General features: G+C 35.7%; 1 protein-coding gene and 1 long non-coding RNA gene across 4 annotated transcripts in view; one reads left to right on the forward strand and one right to left on the reverse strand.

Moving 5' to 3' along the window:
* Positions 1-18,759, forward strand: part of EXOC6B (exocyst complex component 6B) — a 604,005-nt gene that overhangs the window by 398,020 nt on the left and 187,226 nt on the right. The window lies entirely within an intron of this gene.
* LOC309871228 overlaps positions 1-18,759 on the reverse strand; it is a 50,978-nt gene that overhangs the window by 2,200 nt on the left and 30,019 nt on the right. Inside the window, exon 3 of the long non-coding RNA XR_014315093.1 lies at positions 15,347-15,495. This is a non-coding gene — a long non-coding RNA (uncharacterized lncRNA). The remainder of the gene's footprint in view (positions 1-15,346; positions 15,496-18,759) is intronic.

Consider the following 18,759-nt stretch of genomic DNA (forward strand, 5'->3'; position numbering starts at 1 on the left):
AGTGCAGACAGAGCCTTTGAGTTCTGTTAATGTCATGGAAAGGATACCAAGAGAACTCAAAAAAAAAAAAAAAAAAACCTGACTCACTTATAAATCAGAGATGAAGAGGTCTAGAACTCTTTTTAGCTTGATGAACTAAAGCTAAAATATAAAGCATAATATACTATCTTTCCTAGGTGAATATGTCATTAATGACCTACCATCCATAACATGTTTGTTGTTGATTTTCTCAATAAAGTTAGAAAATAAGGAATGGGAATGTTTAATAGGTTATTCAAATCAATGTGCCTGTAACAACTTGAGAATTTGAGTAGATTGCAAGTTCAGGTTAAATAAGCAACACTATAGTCTACCAAAAAGCTAAATTGATCTAAGATTGTGTTATAGAATATTATTTAACAGTTTTCAGAGTGTGGTCCCTGGAACAACAGTATTAGCATCACCAAAAAACCTGTTAAAAAAGTGCAATCTGAATAAGAAATTCAACGTTTTGTTCTAGAAATCTATTTCAATAAGTCCTCCAGGGAATTCTGATGCATGCTAAAGTTTAAGAACTACTGATCTAGAACAATACCCTCTTCTACTTGATGTTGGTCAGAACATTCCTGGATCACATATTCTGCTTTTATTTTATATTCTATAAAAGATGCTGACAACTTGGAGTGCTTCTAAAAGAAAATGCTATTGTATAAAAGGGACTAGGAACTTGGGGTGCCTGTATGACTCAGTTGGTTAAGCATCTGACTCTTGAATTCAGCTCAGATTGTGCTCTCAGGGTCTGAGATCAAGCCATGTGTCCGGCTCCATGCTGGGAGTGAGGCCTGCCTTAGCATTCTTTCTCTCCCTCACCATCTACCTACCCTCCCCTCTTTCACCCCCCTCCCCAAGTGTATGCACAAGCTCTCTCTCTCTCTCCAAAGAAAAAAAGAAAGAACACTAGAAGCTGATGCTTATGGAGATATTTGAAAAAAAAAATTGGTTTATCTGGCCTAAATAAAAGATATCTTATAGACTGAAGCCAATTTCCTTCATTTAGCTAAAGGGCTATCTTAGCTCCATGAAGATAGGACAAAAGGCAGAAAAACCATCTGGCAAAAGTGTTATATACTGTGTCTGATTTAGTGAGCTTCACTTCTTTGGAAGTATTTGTGTTAAGTTCTAGACACCCTCAGTGGTACTGCTGTAGTAGTCATTCTTGTGGTGGGTCTAGTCAGGTGACCACTGTCTTCTCTAGACTTAGGAAGTATGTATCCACGACTTGCCCCAAATCACCTTGCTCTGGGTGCACTTTTGGTTCTGACCTAAGCAGTTTTCTCATATTTAAGTGATGGATGAAACCCTTTTATCTGAAGACATTCTTATTTTACCTCAGTTCATCTCTAACTAGTGTTAGAATTCTGAATTAAGCCTTATTTTCCTTCTGACTTGGGAAGTTATTATTTCCTTATCCGCTAGCCTCTTCTTGTTGCTGTCAACCTGATTCATTGTTCCTTTGTAGGAAACTTGTCTTTTCTTTCTTATCACTTTTTGAAAAAAGATTTTATTTGTTACTAATTAATTAATTAATTAAGAGCACGAGTGGGAGGAGGGGCAGATGGAAAGGTAAAGAGAGACTTCTAAGCAAGCTCCACTTTCTGCATGTAGTCCCAGGTGGGCCTCGATCCCAGGACTCTGAGATCATGACCTGAGTCAAAATCAAGAGTCCAACACTCAACCAACTGAGCCACCTAAGCACCCCAAGATTTTTATCTTTTTATGTTTCTGTTTCCTATTCTATGTAATTTATCATATCTGTCTTGCAGTCCAATCTATTGTATACATAATCTATTGAATTTTACATTTTAGTGTGTATTTTTCTAGAAGTCCTATTTGGTTCTTTTTCCTATCTGTCTGTTCTTAATGTTCTGTTATTCTGTAATTATTTAAATCCTTTTTATCTTATTTGTCATCTTAAATATCTCTTATTTTACCTTTCAAAAGTTCTTTTTATCTCAGGTCTCTATGCTTTTTTTTCTTTTCGTAGATCTTTAGACTCTACCTCAGGAAAAATCAGTTCTTTTATTTCAGTTCTTCTTTTTTTTTTTTTAAGATTTTTTTTTTTTTTTTTTAGGGAGAGAGTGAGGAAGTGAGAGAGAGTATGAGCGGGGTGAGGAACAGAGGGAGAAGCAGATTCCCTACTGAGCAGGAAGACGGATGTGGGGCTGTATCCTCGTACTCCAGGATCATGACCTGAGCAGAAGGCAGACACTTAACCGACTGAGCCCTGCAAATGCCCTAAAAAATCAGTTCTTTATACAGTTTTAAATTTTTGATAATGAGCTTATCTTCGGCAAGAATTGTTTTTCTGTGGGAATGTGTATTTCCTAGATTAATGAAAGTGTCCCTATTGAGCCCCCTTTATATTTGTTTTTCCTGGTTGTCTCAGAGTTTCAGTGATCCAGAAGTGTTTTTTTGTTCATATTTCAGCTTCGAGATCCCTGTACTACATGAGTATTGTATATTCTGGCAACACACCAACATTTGAATTTTGATTTCTCATGGGAGATTACTATTTTTTTTTCCCCAACAGCAAGTGCATAGTTAAAGCAAAGCTTCCATGGATTGGTCTCTTCTCCTTGAAAGTATAGCCTTTCAAGACTTCGAGTCTCAGAAGTATACTGTGTTAGGGACTTAATATTTGTATCCCCATAAAATTAATATATATTGAAATCTAAATCTTAGTGCTATTTTTTTTTTAAGATTTTATGTATTTATTGAGAGAGAGCTTGAGAGTGGGGAGGAGGGGCGAAAGAGAGGGGAAATCAGGCTCCCCGTTGAGCAGGGAGCCCGACACAGGGCTTAATCCCAGGACACTGGGACCATGACCTGAGCCAAAGGCAGATGCTCAGTCAACTGATGTTCAGTCTGGGCTGAGCCACCCAGATGCCCCATAAATCTTAGTGCCTTATAAGAGGAGGCCAGAGAGCCAGCTTGTTTTCTTCTCACCATGTGAGGATGCAGTAAGAGGTTGGCAGTATACAACTCAGACGAGGGCTGTCAATAGAACCCAGTCATGTTGGCATCCTGATCTTGGACTTCTAGTCTCCAGAACTATGAGAAATATGTTTCCGATGGCTATAAGCTACCCAGTCCATGGTACTTTGTTGTAGCAGCAAGTACTTTGTTGTCTTGGCTGTTAAGAAGCAGGAGTCTAGTTTATATCTCCATCCTTCTGTGGAACCCGAGGTCTATCTCTATATTGACCCTAAAATCCAGTATGTAGCTGTTAGGTAGTTCTGGCCACATGTCCTTCTGAGATCTGAGAGGATCAGCTCAGGAGCACATTGCTCTGGTTTTTAGTTAGTTTTTGTTTTGGTTTGGTTTTGCCCCAGTACCTAGATAATTTCCTATTCTTTCAAACTCAGTTCTTTTAACTAAAAAATACTATGATATTTAATTCATAATTTCTATGTTTTGTGTCAGCTCATCTGCCATATTGTCAGTGTGAAAATTTCTTGGTCTCAAATCTCTCACTTTTTTTATAGTGTCACATATATTTGTGTATGTAGAAAGTATATATAAATATCCAAACTATAAACATAAACAGATTTATAACTTAAATCTAAAAATTTATAATGAATAAAATTAAAATTTACAACATTAACTTAATAAGATCAATTTGTGGTTTTGCTAAAGCAAAATTGCTGTTTCCAACATGAATCATATTGAATATCAATGCAGAATTTTCAATAACATGTGATGTGTGATTTTTCAATTTTCTACCAACTTTGTCTAGTTAGCCTATTGTGAAACTTTTTTGTACTGTGTGGTAAACTGTTTTGACTTTCACTTGATATAGTTACATAAAGGCCCATGTCTGCCCTTCTGCTCATGGCAAAAATATCTCATTACTTGGTAACATTCTAATTGTAAACACAAATGCAAGGGCAAACACTAAAATAGCATAATGGTTTTCTTTCTTTTTTTTTTTTTTTTTTAAAGATTTTATTTATTTATTTGACAGATAGAGATCACAAGTAGGCAGAGAGGCAGGCAGAGAGAGAAGGGGAAGCAGGCTCCCTGCTGAGCAGAGAGCCTGATGCGGGGCTCGATCCCAGGACCCTGGGATCATGACCTGAGCCGAAGGCAGAGGCTTTAACCCACTGAGCCACCCAGGCGCCCCATAATGGTTTTCAATTATAAAAACAAGCATTCACATAAAACACACCACAATTAACTTATATTTTTAGGCAATCACAAAAATGTGGGAAATGTTCCATCCAGGGCCATAGAACCTGTCTCTTTAAACCAGTTTGGGGAACTCTGATCTGTGACATACACTTGTGAACTAGCTGCTTGAATTAAGAAGAGTCATCTCTGGAAATGATGCCAGGAAATTGGTGGAGTAGGCAGCTCCAAATTCCCATCCCTCCACAAAAACATTGACCAAATGAATGCTGAGTCAAGAAAAAGGCAGTCTGATAACAGTAGGAAATCTGTGTGGTATCTTTACTTGCCTTTTACCCACTTTCCCACCAGCACATTGGTAGTTTTGAAGCAGTAATGGCCCATGTTCATGAATATGGGCCCTTGTTTACCAACTGCAGACATATCAGAGCATATCTTTAATGCAAATTATTGTGTCTATTTCTTCCAGCCTGTTTAAGGGCTACCTCATGCTCACATTATCTCAATTTTTCATCATTAAAATGACTGTGCTGCCCAGAGCAATCTATACTTTCAATGCCATCCCAATCAAAACACCAACAGCATTTTTCAAAATTCTGGAACAAACAATCCTAAAATTTGTATGGAACCAGAAAAGACCCCAAATCACCAAGGAAATGTTGAAAAAGAAAAACAAAACTGGAGCCTGATTTCAAGCTGTATTGCAAAGCTGTGATTACCGTGACAACATGGTACTGGCACAAAAGCAGACATATAGACCAGTGGAACACAATGGACTCTCAACTCTGTGGTCAACTAATCTTCAACAAAGTAGGATAAAATATCCAGTGGAAGAAAGATAGTCTCTTCAATAAATGGTGCTGGGAAAATGGGACAGCTGTATACAGAAGAATGAAACTGGACCGTTCTCTTATACCATACACAAAGATAAACTCTAAATGGATGAAAGACCTCAGTGTGAGACAGGAATCCATCAAAATCCTGGAGGAGAACATAGGCAGTAACCTCTTTGACATTGGCCACAGCAACTTCTTTCAAGTTTCATCTCCAAAGGCGAGGGAAACAATGCAAAAATGAACTTTTGGAACTTTATCAAGATCAAAAGCTTCTGTACAGCAAAGGAAACAGTCAACAAAACAAAGAGGAAACTCATGGAATGAGAGAAGATATTTGCAAATGACACCACAGACAAAGCGCTGATATTCAAGATCTATAAAGAACTTCTCAAACTCAACACCCAAAAAACAGATAATCAAGCAAAAAATGGGCAGAAGACATGAGCAGACACTTCTCCAAAGAAAACATACAAATGGCTGGCAGACACGTGAAAAACTGTTCATCATCATTAGCCATCAGGGAAATTCAAATCACCTTACACCAGTTAGAATGGCAAAAATTGACAAGGCAAGAAACAAGTGTTGGAGAGGATATGGAGAAAGGGGAACCCTCTTACACTGTTGGTGGGGATGCAAATTGATGAAGCCACTTTTAAAAACAGTGTGGAATTTCCTCAAAAAATTAAAAATAGAGCTACCCTATGACCCAGCAATTGTACTACTGGGTATTTACCTCAAAGATAAAGATGTAGTGAAAAGAAGAGCCATATGCTCCCCAATGTTTATAGCAGCAATATCCACAATACCAAACTGTGGAAGGAGCCAAGATGCCCTTCAACAGATGAATGGATAAAGAAGCTGGGGGGAGGGGGTTTGGGAGAAGGGGGTGGGATTATGGACATTGGGGAGGGTATGTGCTTTGGTGAGTGCTGTGAAGTGTGTAAACCTGGTGATTCACAGACCTGTACCCCTGGGGATAAAAATATATGTTTATAAAAAATAAAAAGTTAAAAAAAAAAATAAATAAAAAATTAAAAAAAAAAAAAAAAAAAAAAAAAAAAAAAGAAGATGTGGTCCGTATACACAATGGAGTATCACTTAGCCATCCAAAAGGATGAATACCCAACTTTCTCATCAATGTGATTGGGACTGGAGGAGATTATGCTGAGTGAAATAAGTCAAACAGAGATAGTCAATTATCACATGGTTTCATTTATTTGTGGAACATAAGAAATAGGACATTAGGAGAAGAGAAAACTGAAGGGGGAGAAATCATAGTGGGAGACGAACCTTGAGAGACCCAGGAAACAAATGGAGCATTTTAGAAGGGAGGGGGTTAGGGGGTTAGGTGAGTCTGGTGAAGGGTATTAAGGAGAGTAGGTATTGCATGGAACACAGGGTATTATATGCAAACAGTGAATCATGGAACACTGCATCAAAAACTAATGACGTACCATATGGTGACTAACATAACACAATTAAAAAAAAATTATCCCAGTTTTCTCAGCTGGGATGCTTCACGAGATGCTTCATCTCATGGGATGCTTCATGAGAAGCTTTGGAGAACAGAAGGCAGTAGGTTTGTATGTTCAAAGTGCTGAAAAAAAAAAAAGAAGCAGCCTATCAACTAAGAATTTTTATTTGACAAAACTGTCCTTCAAAAATGAATTAGATATTAAAACATGTCTAGATAAACAAAAACTGAAGGAGTTCATCCCTACAAGAAATGCTAAACAGATTCATTTAGCTTTAAATGAAAGGGCCCTAGATGGTAACTTGAAAGATGTGTAAGGAAATAAAGAATTCCAAAAAGGTAAATACATACAAGAATCAGTATTTTGGGGAGGGGCAGTATTTCTGCTTTGCATTTCTACTTGATTTAAGAGACAAATCTCTAAAAAGAATTACAAATGTATCTTATTGTATACACAATATATATAAATGTATAAGAATGTTATAATTTGTGGCAACTACAGGTAACCTAGATGAATAGGACAAAATTCTAGAAACACACTTTATTATCTAAACTGGCTTCAGAAGAAAGAGAATATTGTAATAGACTATGTAATAAGTAAAGAGATTGAATCAGTAATCAAAAACCTCCTCAAAAAACCCAGGACTAGATGGCTTCTCTAGTGAATTCTACCTAAGATTTAAAAGGAATTAATATCAATTCTCCATAAACTCTGCTGGAAATATAAGAGCAAGGAAGACTTCCTAACTCATTCCATGAGATCAGCATTAACCCTGCTACCAAAGCCAAATAAAGACACCACAAGAAAAATTATAGATCAAGATTCTACATAAATATAGAAGGACAAACCCTCAAAAAAAAAAAATACTAGCAAAGTGAATCCAGGAATATTGAAAGTGTTGTACACCCAGGCCAACTGGGATCTTACCTGTGAATGCAGTACTGGTCCACCATAAGGGAATCAATACACTACATTAATGAGTGAAGGAAAAGTACTACATTATCATTTCAATTCTCACAGAAAAGTAATCTTAAAAAAATCCAATACCCTTTTGTGGTGAAAAACACTCAGACAACTAGGAATAGAAAGGAATATTTTCTTTTTTCCTGTAATTGTCTGTATTTGTACTAAAAGGTTTCTAGATGTGGGATTCTTCTTATTTATTTTGTCTGAAATTCATGGAGCTTCTTGGATCTGGGGCTTAATGTCCTACATTAGTTTTGAAAAATTCCCAGCCAGGATCTCATCAACTATTTTTTCTTTTCAGTTCTTTCTTTTTTCCCTTTATTCCTAGGAATTTTAGTTACATTAGCTGTATTAAAAATATATTAGATTTTTTTACTGTGTTTCATACTTGTCATATAATAATTTGTTTTATACATCTGATTTTCTTTGAGTCTGAATATCTGGTTGGACCTATCTTCTAGTAAATTAATACTTTTGCTCTATCTAATATGGCATTAAAAACATCTATTGAGCTATTAATTTCAGGACTTGTGTTTTTCAGTTTAGAATTTTTATCAGTTTTCTATTGATGGATCTCTGGTCTAAAATTATCTATCTCATTACCAATTTTGTAAACATTATTTTATACAATAATTACAGTATCTGAATTATCCAAGGGTTTTTGGTTTCTATTTATTTATCTTGTTTTGCCCCAACCCCTCTCATGATCTATTTCTGTCATTTGATACTTCTGATAACTTTTTAAGTTCTGGACCATGTATTCTCGCTGCAAAGCAGGCTATCCTTAAGGCTTTGTAAAGATTAGTCTGTTTCTGGTTTATGTGTAATCAAAAGGTATAGTCCTGCTGGAATTTCAGCTTGAATCTTGGGCTGTTTGCCAGAACTCTTCCCCCTTGGTGGACCTTGATCTCCAAACTTCTGCCTAGCCCTTTGAGACTGCTTTTACATTCTGCTTGGCTTTCTCACTTCTTGGCAGCTCTTCTTGATTGTCATTCTGTTTCATGCCCCCTTTACAGTTTAGGATTAAGTAAAAGCAAACAGTGTAAAGAATGTCAATCTCTTTTCTCTGCAGTATACTTTCCTCTAACATCATCTTCTTCCCTAATTTTGACTGTATTTGTTTTGGGGAACCTGGAGTAAGAGTGCTGAATTCATTATTATTTGACTCCATATGATTGAGCAGTTCCAGTTTTCTTCTCAACTTCCATTCCTCCGTGTTGGGAATAAGCAAATTCCCCAAAGGGAAGAAACACTGGAGAAATTCCAGGTCACCTCAGTGTTTAACTTTTCTCTTGTTTCCCTAGGTCTTTGTATCCTCCTTTGCTCTCTGATGCCTTCAAACAGCTGTTTTTATTTTGTTTTGTTTGCATTATTTCATCAAGTTTTACAGTGGGTCTTGGTGGGAAGGTTTGTTTTATATCAGCTGCATTGTCCTTGCAAGGCTCCTAAGTCTCTTTTTATCTGTGGATACTCTTCTTCTTCTTCTTCTTCTTTTTTTTTTTTTTTTAATACTTTGTTAGTTATTTGTTAAAGAAAATCAGCTACTTATTTTATAAGATTTTCCCTGATACATCCTTGTGGTGTCACTAAACATGTTCTTCTGTGCTCTTAAGTTGGTGGTTAAATATAGATGTAATTTTGACCAAAACCTTATAAATACTTACGTACATTTCTAATTGCATTGAGTTGGGAGTCTCATAATGTCTAGTTTTCTCTATTTTTGAATGTTAAGATTAACCCATATGTTGATTTTAATTTTAATTTGCTTTTGTGTCAAATGATAAATAAGTGTCTTTAACTTTGTAAGAAAGTGCCACATGGTCTTTAATGTTTCTAAAGACAATGTATAAAAGTTCCACTTGCTCAAAATTCTTTTCAACATTTGGTATTGTCATCCTTTTTGTTAATTATAGTCACTGTAATGAGTAGGTACTGACGTTTTTTGTGTGGTTTTATCATTTCCCCAGTACCTCCTGCTAAGTGAGCACCTTTCATATGCTCATTGGCTGTTCATAGATCTTCTTTTATCAAGTGCCAACTCATATCTTTTCCCCCTATTGCATTGGGCTATTTTTCTTCCTATTAAGTTGGAAAAGTATTTTATATATTCTGGATACCAGTTCTATTGTAGTTTCTGTATTCAGTTTTATATCTATCCTGGGTCCTTAGCTTTTCATTGTGTCCTAAGAAATCCTGTACTCTGAGTTCTAAAAATTTTTCTCTTGTTAACAAATCTCTAGAAGATTTGTTAAACTATAACTTTTTGTTTGGGTATGTTAGGTATTTTCTTCTATATATTAGAATGATGAAACAGTAGAGGTTTATGTTTAGGCATGTGGCTATCCATTTGTTCAAGCACCAATGCTAAAAAGCTCTTTTAAGATTTCATTGGATATTATCCCATTTACTGACTAGAAGACATTTCCTGACCACAAAACACAAAGTTCAATATATGTGTCTTTTATATCCATGTTATTACATTATTATTCAGGCCTCACTTACTATGGTAATTTTTTTCTGGTTGATCTGTCCAAGTCTCAGTGTATTCTCTCAAGATCTCTTACTATCATTGTGCTATCTGTGGTTTTTGGTACTTTCCCACAGGTACTATCTGTGGTTTTGGTACTTTGGTTCTACGGTTTTTTTAAATGGATTTTCATGCAATATTATGCATCATGTTAGGGCTTGTGGCAGTGAGATCTTTCTTTATTTTAGAATGCTGATAGGAAATGACTTTTGTTTAATAACGTTTGCCTTGAATTTGAACTTACATCTTATTAATATATTACTACCTCTTCTTTTACATTTGTTTTTTCTTTATATGCCTTTACCCATTATTTTATCTGTCAGTTTCATTAATTTTTTGTCTCACCTTTGTCTTCTAATAAGGTAATTTAAATGATATACAATTATTGTGCTGTTTATTTTTGCTATAAGTGTTTAGTTTTGTTCTTTCTCTTTTTTTTTTTTTTTAAGATTTTATTTATCCATTTGAGAGAGGGAGTGAGAACGTGAGAGGAGAGAAGGTCAAAGAGAGAAGCAGACTCCCTGTGGAGCTGGGAGTCTGATGCAGGACTCAGTCCTGGGACTCTGGGATCATGACCTGAGCCAAAGGCAGTCACTTAACCAACTGAGCCACCTAGGCACCCCTGTTCTTTTTAAAGTTTCTTTTGTTTCTCCTTCATTTGTGCATAAGCCATATTTTTTAGCTTTGCACATCTCCAGGGCTTTAAAGAACGGAAGTCCTTTTTAAAATTTCTTTCTTTCTTTTTTTTTTTTTTTTTTTTCAAAATATTCTTCAACATATAATCCTCTAAGTGTTAGAATTAGTATGAAAAGTTTTATTTGTGACATATTTAATATAAGTGATTTACTAATACATTTTCATTATCTCCCTCTTCCTCTTCTATATTTTTAGCATGTCTCAGTGTTTTAGATCAAGAGTATTACTATTATTATTATTACAGTATTATATTCTATATTATGTCTTTTCCAGCAGTAAATACTGAAATTTACATTCATTTTCAAGACAAGTATTAAATTTATCTCACTTTCAGTTAGTTTGCTTGCTTTAGACCATGGCTTTCACAATGCCTATCTTTAAGTAAAGATATTGGTTGTGTATTTTATGAGGCCTTGTGTATATTTCATGATGTTTTCTTCTTACCTTTTAGCTTGATTGAAATAATTTTTTATATCACCTTTTTCCTATGATACTCTGTCTTTGTTGTTCCACTGTCATCTACCTCTTGGTGTTGCGGTAGAGAAATCTGATTTTGTTTAACAACATAATTTTCTACCTTAATGCTTGTACTTTTCTGTAAATATTTTTTCCTGATACATTGTTTTTTCTCTTTTTTTAAGATTTTATTTACTTACTTTAGGGTAGAGGGGCACAGGGAGAGGGAGAGAGTCTTAAGCAGATGCTGCACTGAGTGTAGAGCTTGATGTGGGGCTTGATCTCATGACCCTGGGATCATGATGTACGTTGAAACCAAGATTCAGAACTTAACTGACTGTATCACTTAGCACCCCTGTGTTGATTATTCTTAACGTTTCATTTTTTTCTTGGCTTCCCTTTATAAACATCATTTGACCTGATGCTAACTTTATCTTCTGTGTTCAAATTGATCATTTTTTCTATTATCATTTTTAGCTTCATACCAAGTTCTGGGAGAATGTCTCATGTTTGTTTTCCCATAACTTGGTTAATTTTCCGTAGCATGAGTTCTGCATTTATTCCCTCTTACGTGGAACTCAGTGTAGCTACTGTGCTTTTGGTATTCTTAGAACCCTTTTATCTTACCCATCTCTATATTTCCTGTTGACTTTTGGATTTATCATGTTATTTCTCCTCACACTGTTTTCTCCTTATTGCTTTAGGCTCCTTTTTTATTAGAAATGATTATTTTATCTTTTAGATAATGATACCAACAACTTTCTTGAAAGTTTCCTTTTTATCCTTTAATATATAATTTTCTGAGGTTTGGGACTTGTGTCTTTTAGATGCTGTATTAGTCAGAATTCTCCAGAGAAATAGAACCAATAAGGGGTGTGTGTGTGTGTGTGTGTGTGTGTGTGTGTGTCTGTGTGAGAAAGGTTTATTGTATGTGTAAAAGGTTTATTATAGGAATTGGCCCATGTGATTATGGCTTCTGAGCAGCCCTAAGATCTGCAGTTGTTAAGCTAGAGACCCAGGAAGTTTGTGTAAGTTCTGGAGTGAAAGCCTGCATGCAGGCTCAAGACCTATTCAGAGCTGTTTTTTAGTTCAAGTCTGAAGGCTAGGTAAGACTGATGTTCCAGCTCAAGGCAGTTAGACAGGAGTCCCTCTTACTCACAGGAGGATATGCCTTTTTGTTCTGTTCATGCCTTCAATTGATTGGATGAAGCCCACCCACTTTAGGGAGGGGAAACTGCTTTATTCAGTCTCTTTATTTAAATATTAAGATCATTTAAAAACACTCTCCTGAACATATCCAGTTTAATGTTGGACTACATATTTGAGTACCTTGTGACCCAGTCAAGTTGATACATAAAGTTAACCTTTGCAGATTGCTATAACCACCCCCGCCCCACCGCCTTTTCATTTTATGGCATTTTTACTTGGGCCATGTGCTAGTATTTTATTCTCCCACTTAACCTCAGATACAGTTCCTTACATATTGTATCTTTGTCAAAAAACAAAGAGAGTAGACAGCTTTTCATCCTGTCCTCTTCTCCATTTAATGGTAGTCACATCCCTTTCCCAAACTATTTGTGTACTTAGTAATGATGTGCATGCACACCTCATCTCTACTGGCTTTTAAGTTATCAGTTATTAACTTCAGTGGCTTTCATACCTAAGACTGTCTTTTCTCACATAATAACAAGTCCCGTAATTATAATCACATAGAAGCTCAGGAATGTCACGGCTAAGGCATTTATAACCTCTTGACCCCTTTCTAAGGGTTTCAAGGTAACTGTAGAAATTTAGCCATTATGTCCCTATTTAGACAGCGGAAAGGAGGGAGCAGGCAAGAGGATTTCTGAAGACATTTCTGCCTTCAAGTCATTTGCCTTCCATATCTGACAAGAGGCTGAGAAACGTAATTATTCCACTTGTGTTGCCAAGGATAATTTCATTAATGTAGAAGGGAGCAGGGATAACGAGTAGGCAAATAACATCGTCTGCATGTATTTTTTGAGTGGAGGCGCTGTATTCCTATGACCATTGTCTGCTTCTCTAAAAACTTTCTAAATTTGTGGAGTATGATGTAAATGGTCAATTTCTAGCATGTCCTGTCATAGAGACTCTTTTGTTCTTGTTCTTCCTTTGCTGATGGGACTGTGCCTCTGAGTTTTCCTTTAACTGTAGCTTTATGCCATCTCTTCAAGTGATACAGCTTCTGCTCAGATTTAAGAAAGAAGCTAGGTGGCTGGGGGTAGTTGAGGGACACACGAGGAATAGGGAGAACCATATTCTTACTGGCCAGGAGTAGCAAGTATAGAGAGGAACAGCTGCCTGGTTCTGGATTATGTAATGTTCAGGGTCTCTGAGATCAAGGGATGGATGGTAGAAGACTTTCCAAGAATGTTTGATCTCCATATTCTGAATTCTAGCAACATTTTTCTTAATTCAGCTTCTACTTCCTACTCAGGATAACTTGAATGCTGGTTTTTTCAATCTCAGTTTTAGCATTTTCATGGTTTTTCATCTTTTTCTGGCTCCTTTCTATTAGGAGTGTTTGTAAAAAGTTACACTGAAGGGCTGTTAGCCAGGCAATCTTTATTCAGTGGGTATTTATTTTAATAGCCATTTGGTTTCATTACCTTTTAATGAGTTCTTTGATAGCGAGTTCCTTAATTAACAAGGCAGTCTTTCAGGTTTCCTCTTTTCTAATTGTTAACATATTTTGGTGCTTTCACACAGATACACTGTGATGAAAAGTTTCCTCTTTACAGCTCCTGTAGGGCCTTCCAGAAGGGGAAAAGATGGGGATGGGGAGAGTATGCAGTGTGTTTCCTTAGAATATAAATGGTTTAAGAGCATTTACTTACTGAGACCGAATGAAATACTCATATTTCATGCTCAATTTCCTAGGACAGGAGTAACTCAGAGTGGATTTCTACACTTATGAAAGTTGATCAAATCCAGCTCACATTAGTATTTGTTGACTCTCTGCAACTGCCTCTCCGGAATCGTGGAATATTTAATTCCGCCTGGGACCCAAGTCAGTTTTCATGTAAACATTTCCTTGAGCTATCTGCAGTACTTCTCCCAAAGATAAGAACATTTTATAAAAACTACCTATCACTCATTGAGACCCTCATATGTGCCAGATACTGTACTGGTCTCTGTATTCTGTTATCCCATTTTATTGCATAAATTTCTGCAAGGTTGGCATCATTATCTCCACTTTACTGATGAACAAGCTAAGTCTACTCAAGATTGAGTAACTTTCCTAAAGGTCACATAAGTGATAGGGCTGAGATTTGAACCTAAATTAATACGAACCAAAGTCCTTGCTCTTTCTCTGCATTTCTCTCCCAGTCTAGTCCTGTCTCGTTTTCACTACCACTTACTGTAAAATGGACGTGATGGCTCAGGCACTGTTCTCTCATAGTAAGATTAATTAGAGAGCTAATGAAATTGTTGTAAAGAAGATCTTAAATGAGTTCCCTCAGAGAAGCCTAAGGTTTTAAATATTCTGAAATGAAGTATTTGTATTGGCAGAAAATAATGAACCAAAGCACCTACAGGATACGTTAGCTCAAAAAAGTGAAAAAGAAACTCGGGCTAATGAGGTGTTTGGGAGGAGGAATGCTCTTATTTAGGGCATCGACCAGTTAGGAACCGAGTAATAAGTTGTATGTGGAAGTTAAAAGCGACTGGCTGGCAGACAGTCAGGCGTCTGTACCATTGTGTTTTGTAAACTTTCTCCTATGGCTGTGGTGTGTTTTTTCCAAGCCCACTTAATTTTTTATGAGGTTTGTAAAGGTCTTGAATAAACAATTGAGATTATAGAGGTTTTCCTGGAAGCTTTGGTTAATATTTTAATACGCTCTGCTTTGTCACATTATTAAATAGCTTATTGGAAAGTTTGAAAGAGAGTGTTTCTTTTTTCTTTTTTCTTTTTTTTTTTTTGTTCTAGCAGTTAAATATCAAAATTCGATATAGTTTTTAGCTGATTCTCTCTCTTCTCTTTATTTTAACTTGATGACTCTACAGATTAACCTTGGATTGGGAATCAGCATCTGGGAGGCCTCCACTTAAAATTCACTTAAAGTGAAATTACAGTTTAGAGGGTATATCTTGAAATGAATCCAGTGATTGTAAATGTAGGTGGTAAGAGAGGACTGGAGAAGGAGAGGGGGAATTGGATAGGGTCAGAAAACAGGAACTAATAGAACTTTGGAGATTACCTCATTGTGACCTTTTGCTCATTAATATTTGAATCTGATTCTTTGGCGTCTTGGTTGCAGTCTGGTGAAATGTCAAGCATGGCAAAGACTGAATACCTTCAAAGACATTTCTGTGTTAATGAGATGACTTGATGAAGTTGACCTTTAACCTGAACAGGAATTGAGGGAAGAGAAAGGAAGAGTTTTTATTTCTCATTATGAGGACTTCTTATTCTATGGAGGTTTGTGTAGTAATAATTGTTATTTGTAGAGTACTTTATATGACCTCATTTCAAATTGGAAGCCACTCGAAAACATTTCTGTGTTGTTGTTTTTGGGATGTAATGAAGGTCACCCAGAAAATCCTACCACTTTTGTGAAGCCTCTCTGACTATTTTGGCCTCATAACTGTTTCTTCTAAAATCATATAGCACTTAGAGCTTATTCTGCTCAATTTAGCACTTAATTGCATGTTCTCCTTGATTTGCTTCAGAATGGGAAGTACACTTTCCACTTTTTTTGTGTGACAGAATTTTTTTGGTTAAAAAGAAAATCATACAACTCTATAAAAGGCGTAAACGGTTAGTAAAATAATTACGAACTCATAAAATACTTACATTTTAAGCAAATATACCCAATGTCTTGTCAACTGTTTTTTATACTCAGGATCAGAGGAACAAAAATTATGAAAATAATAATAAGACATTTACCGAGTGCTTCATATATGCCAGATACTACATAGGAATTCTTTTTATTTAACCATTATAACAGTTCTGTTTTTCCGATGACAGAACTGAGGCAAAGATTAACATCAGTGTTCTAGGGCATCATATTTAGTGTTTATTATAAACCACATGTCTATAATTTGTTTATTTACCTTTATATATTTTCCTGTTTGTTTGTTTTTGCTCTTAACACTGTTTTGGTCTATGGCAGTAGAACATAAAAGTCAAGGTATTTGCTGGTGTTTTTGTTGTTTTGTAATGGGCATGTACTGATTATGATTAACTGGCTATAATATCTTTTATCCTTTATCGTGAGTTCCTAAGACCCATATGTGAATGCATTTTCTTTATAAGGAAAAAATGTTTGCCAAGCTGATAATGGAAATCAAGACTAGGCATATAAAATAAAGTTTTTTCTGGTTAATATATATTGGCAAATTAAAAAGTTTCTGGGTTCTAGTTGTGCTCTCAAAGCTCAATCAGACTTATTTTCTAATTATAAATGTTTTTATATTTATATTTATATATTTATATACAAAATACAAAACCAGAGAATTGTCAAAAAAATGAAGGGAATCCATGCTTGGGATGTAAATAACAATTGGTTTCAGAGGAATAGGAAGCCAAAGAAGGAAGAAACACCAAGAAATAACCCCCAATATGTCTTTATAAAATTCCCCTTCAGTTCCTGGCTGATTTCTAAGCTTCACATGAATAGGGTGTACTCTGGAGCTGTAGAAGACATCAGCTGCTGGAATATTAACAAGTGAACAAATATTCTGAAGTTGCACAGCAGAGACATTGAGGACTGGACCCATAGAGAGACCTGATGAGCATGTGGCCTTTCTGTTTAAAAACCAGTAAAGCCATTGGTAGGGATTAAGGACAAGTTCCTAAGATGAAGGATGAAATTAAAATAGACCCACTATAACTTTAAAAACAAGCCTGACAAAATGAAAGTGATCTACTAATAATTTAACTGCCTGCCTAAACCAAACTCAAAACTCTGCTGAGGAAGATAAAATAACCTAGTGCCTCTGTAGCATCTTATCTACAATATATGGCATACGAAATAGAGGTTTTTAAAGTGATAATAAGCAAAAAAACTGATCCGTAATCAAAAGTTAAAACAGTCAGTAGAAACAGATCGTTAGATAATCCAGATATGCTAGGAGACAGAGATTTCAAAGTAACTGATTAAAATGTTAAAGAAAACAGGAAAGAATAGACAATACAAAAAAAAAATCTGAACATATATTAAAAATCAAATGTGTGTTTTAAATAGCAAAATACAGATTTGTATTAATGTGAGCTCTTAAAAATGGATTAAATGTGTTTAACAACAGACTCAATAAAGCAGAAGTCAAGGTAAGTCAACTCAAAGATCTATAGAAAACACCAAAACTTAGACACATAGAAAAAAAGAATACACATTTTATTTTTAATTTTTAAAAGTGGAATAGGGCATAAAAGAGAGGAGGAGTGCAGTTGAAAGTTGTAATATGTATTGGAGACCAAGAAGTAGAGGAGAGAATGAGAATTGTTCAGAGGCTTTAATGTGTCTGCACTCAGCAATAGATCCTCAACTGTATTAAAAAACAACAACAACAACTGATAGAACTGAAAGGACAAATAGATAGATTCACAATTATAGTTGGTTATTTTAGCATTCCTTCAGTAACTGATAAAACAAATAGATAAAATACCAATAAGACTACAGAAGACTTGAACTGTAATATCAAACAACTTGACATTCCACCAACAGCACCATTTTTTTTCCCTAGTGCACATGCAACATTCACTAAGCTAGAGCACATTCTAGACCATAAAACAAGTCTCAATAAATATAAAAAGTATAAATTTTTACCATGTTTGCCATCTGCAACAGAAATAAATTAGGAATCGATAGCAGACACATTTATGTAATATACCCCACTTTGACATAACATATCTTCTTTTTTATGTAATGCTGGATTTGATTTGCTATTGTTTTGATATTGTGTGTGTGTGTTTATGTAGGATGTTTCTTTATAGTTTTCTGTTCTTATATCATCTGTGCCTTGGATTTTGCCATTAGGGTAATGTTGATCTCATAAAATGCATTTTAGAAATGTTTTCTCCCCCATCTCTATTTTGGGAAAGGTTTTGTCTAGACTTGGTTTTATTTCTTCCATTAATACTTTTTTTTTTTCAAAGATTTTATTTATTTATTTGACAGAGAGAGATCACAAGTAGGCAGAGAGGCAGGCAGAGAGAGAGGAGGAAGCAGGCTCCCTGCTGAGCAGAGAGCCCGATGCAGGACTCGATCCCAGAACCCTGAGATCATGACCTGAGCCGAAGGCAGCAGCTTAACCCACTGAGCCACCCAGGTGCCCCATCATTTCTTCCATTAATACTTGATAGAATTCACTAGTGAAATAATCAGAGTCTGGAGTTTCTTCATTGGAAGGTTATAAAATATAAATTCAGTTTCTTTGTTAGGAATAAGCTTATTTAGTGTGTGTGTGAGAGAGAGAGAGAGAGAAGTGTGTGTCTCAGGAGATGCAGATAAAGCATTTAGCAGAAATGGACACTCTTAAAAAAAAAAAGAACAACTAACTTCGCAACAGACAAATCTAGTCTTATTTTTTTTTAAAGATCTTATTTATTTATTTGACACACAGTGATCACAAGTAGGCAGAGAGGCAGACAGAGAGAGAGGGGGAAGCA

This window comes from Mustela nivalis (genome assembly GCF_964662115.1).
Source record: "Mustela nivalis genome assembly, chromosome: 8".
Classification (NCBI taxonomy): domain Eukaryota; kingdom Metazoa; phylum Chordata; class Mammalia; order Carnivora; family Mustelidae; genus Mustela; species Mustela nivalis.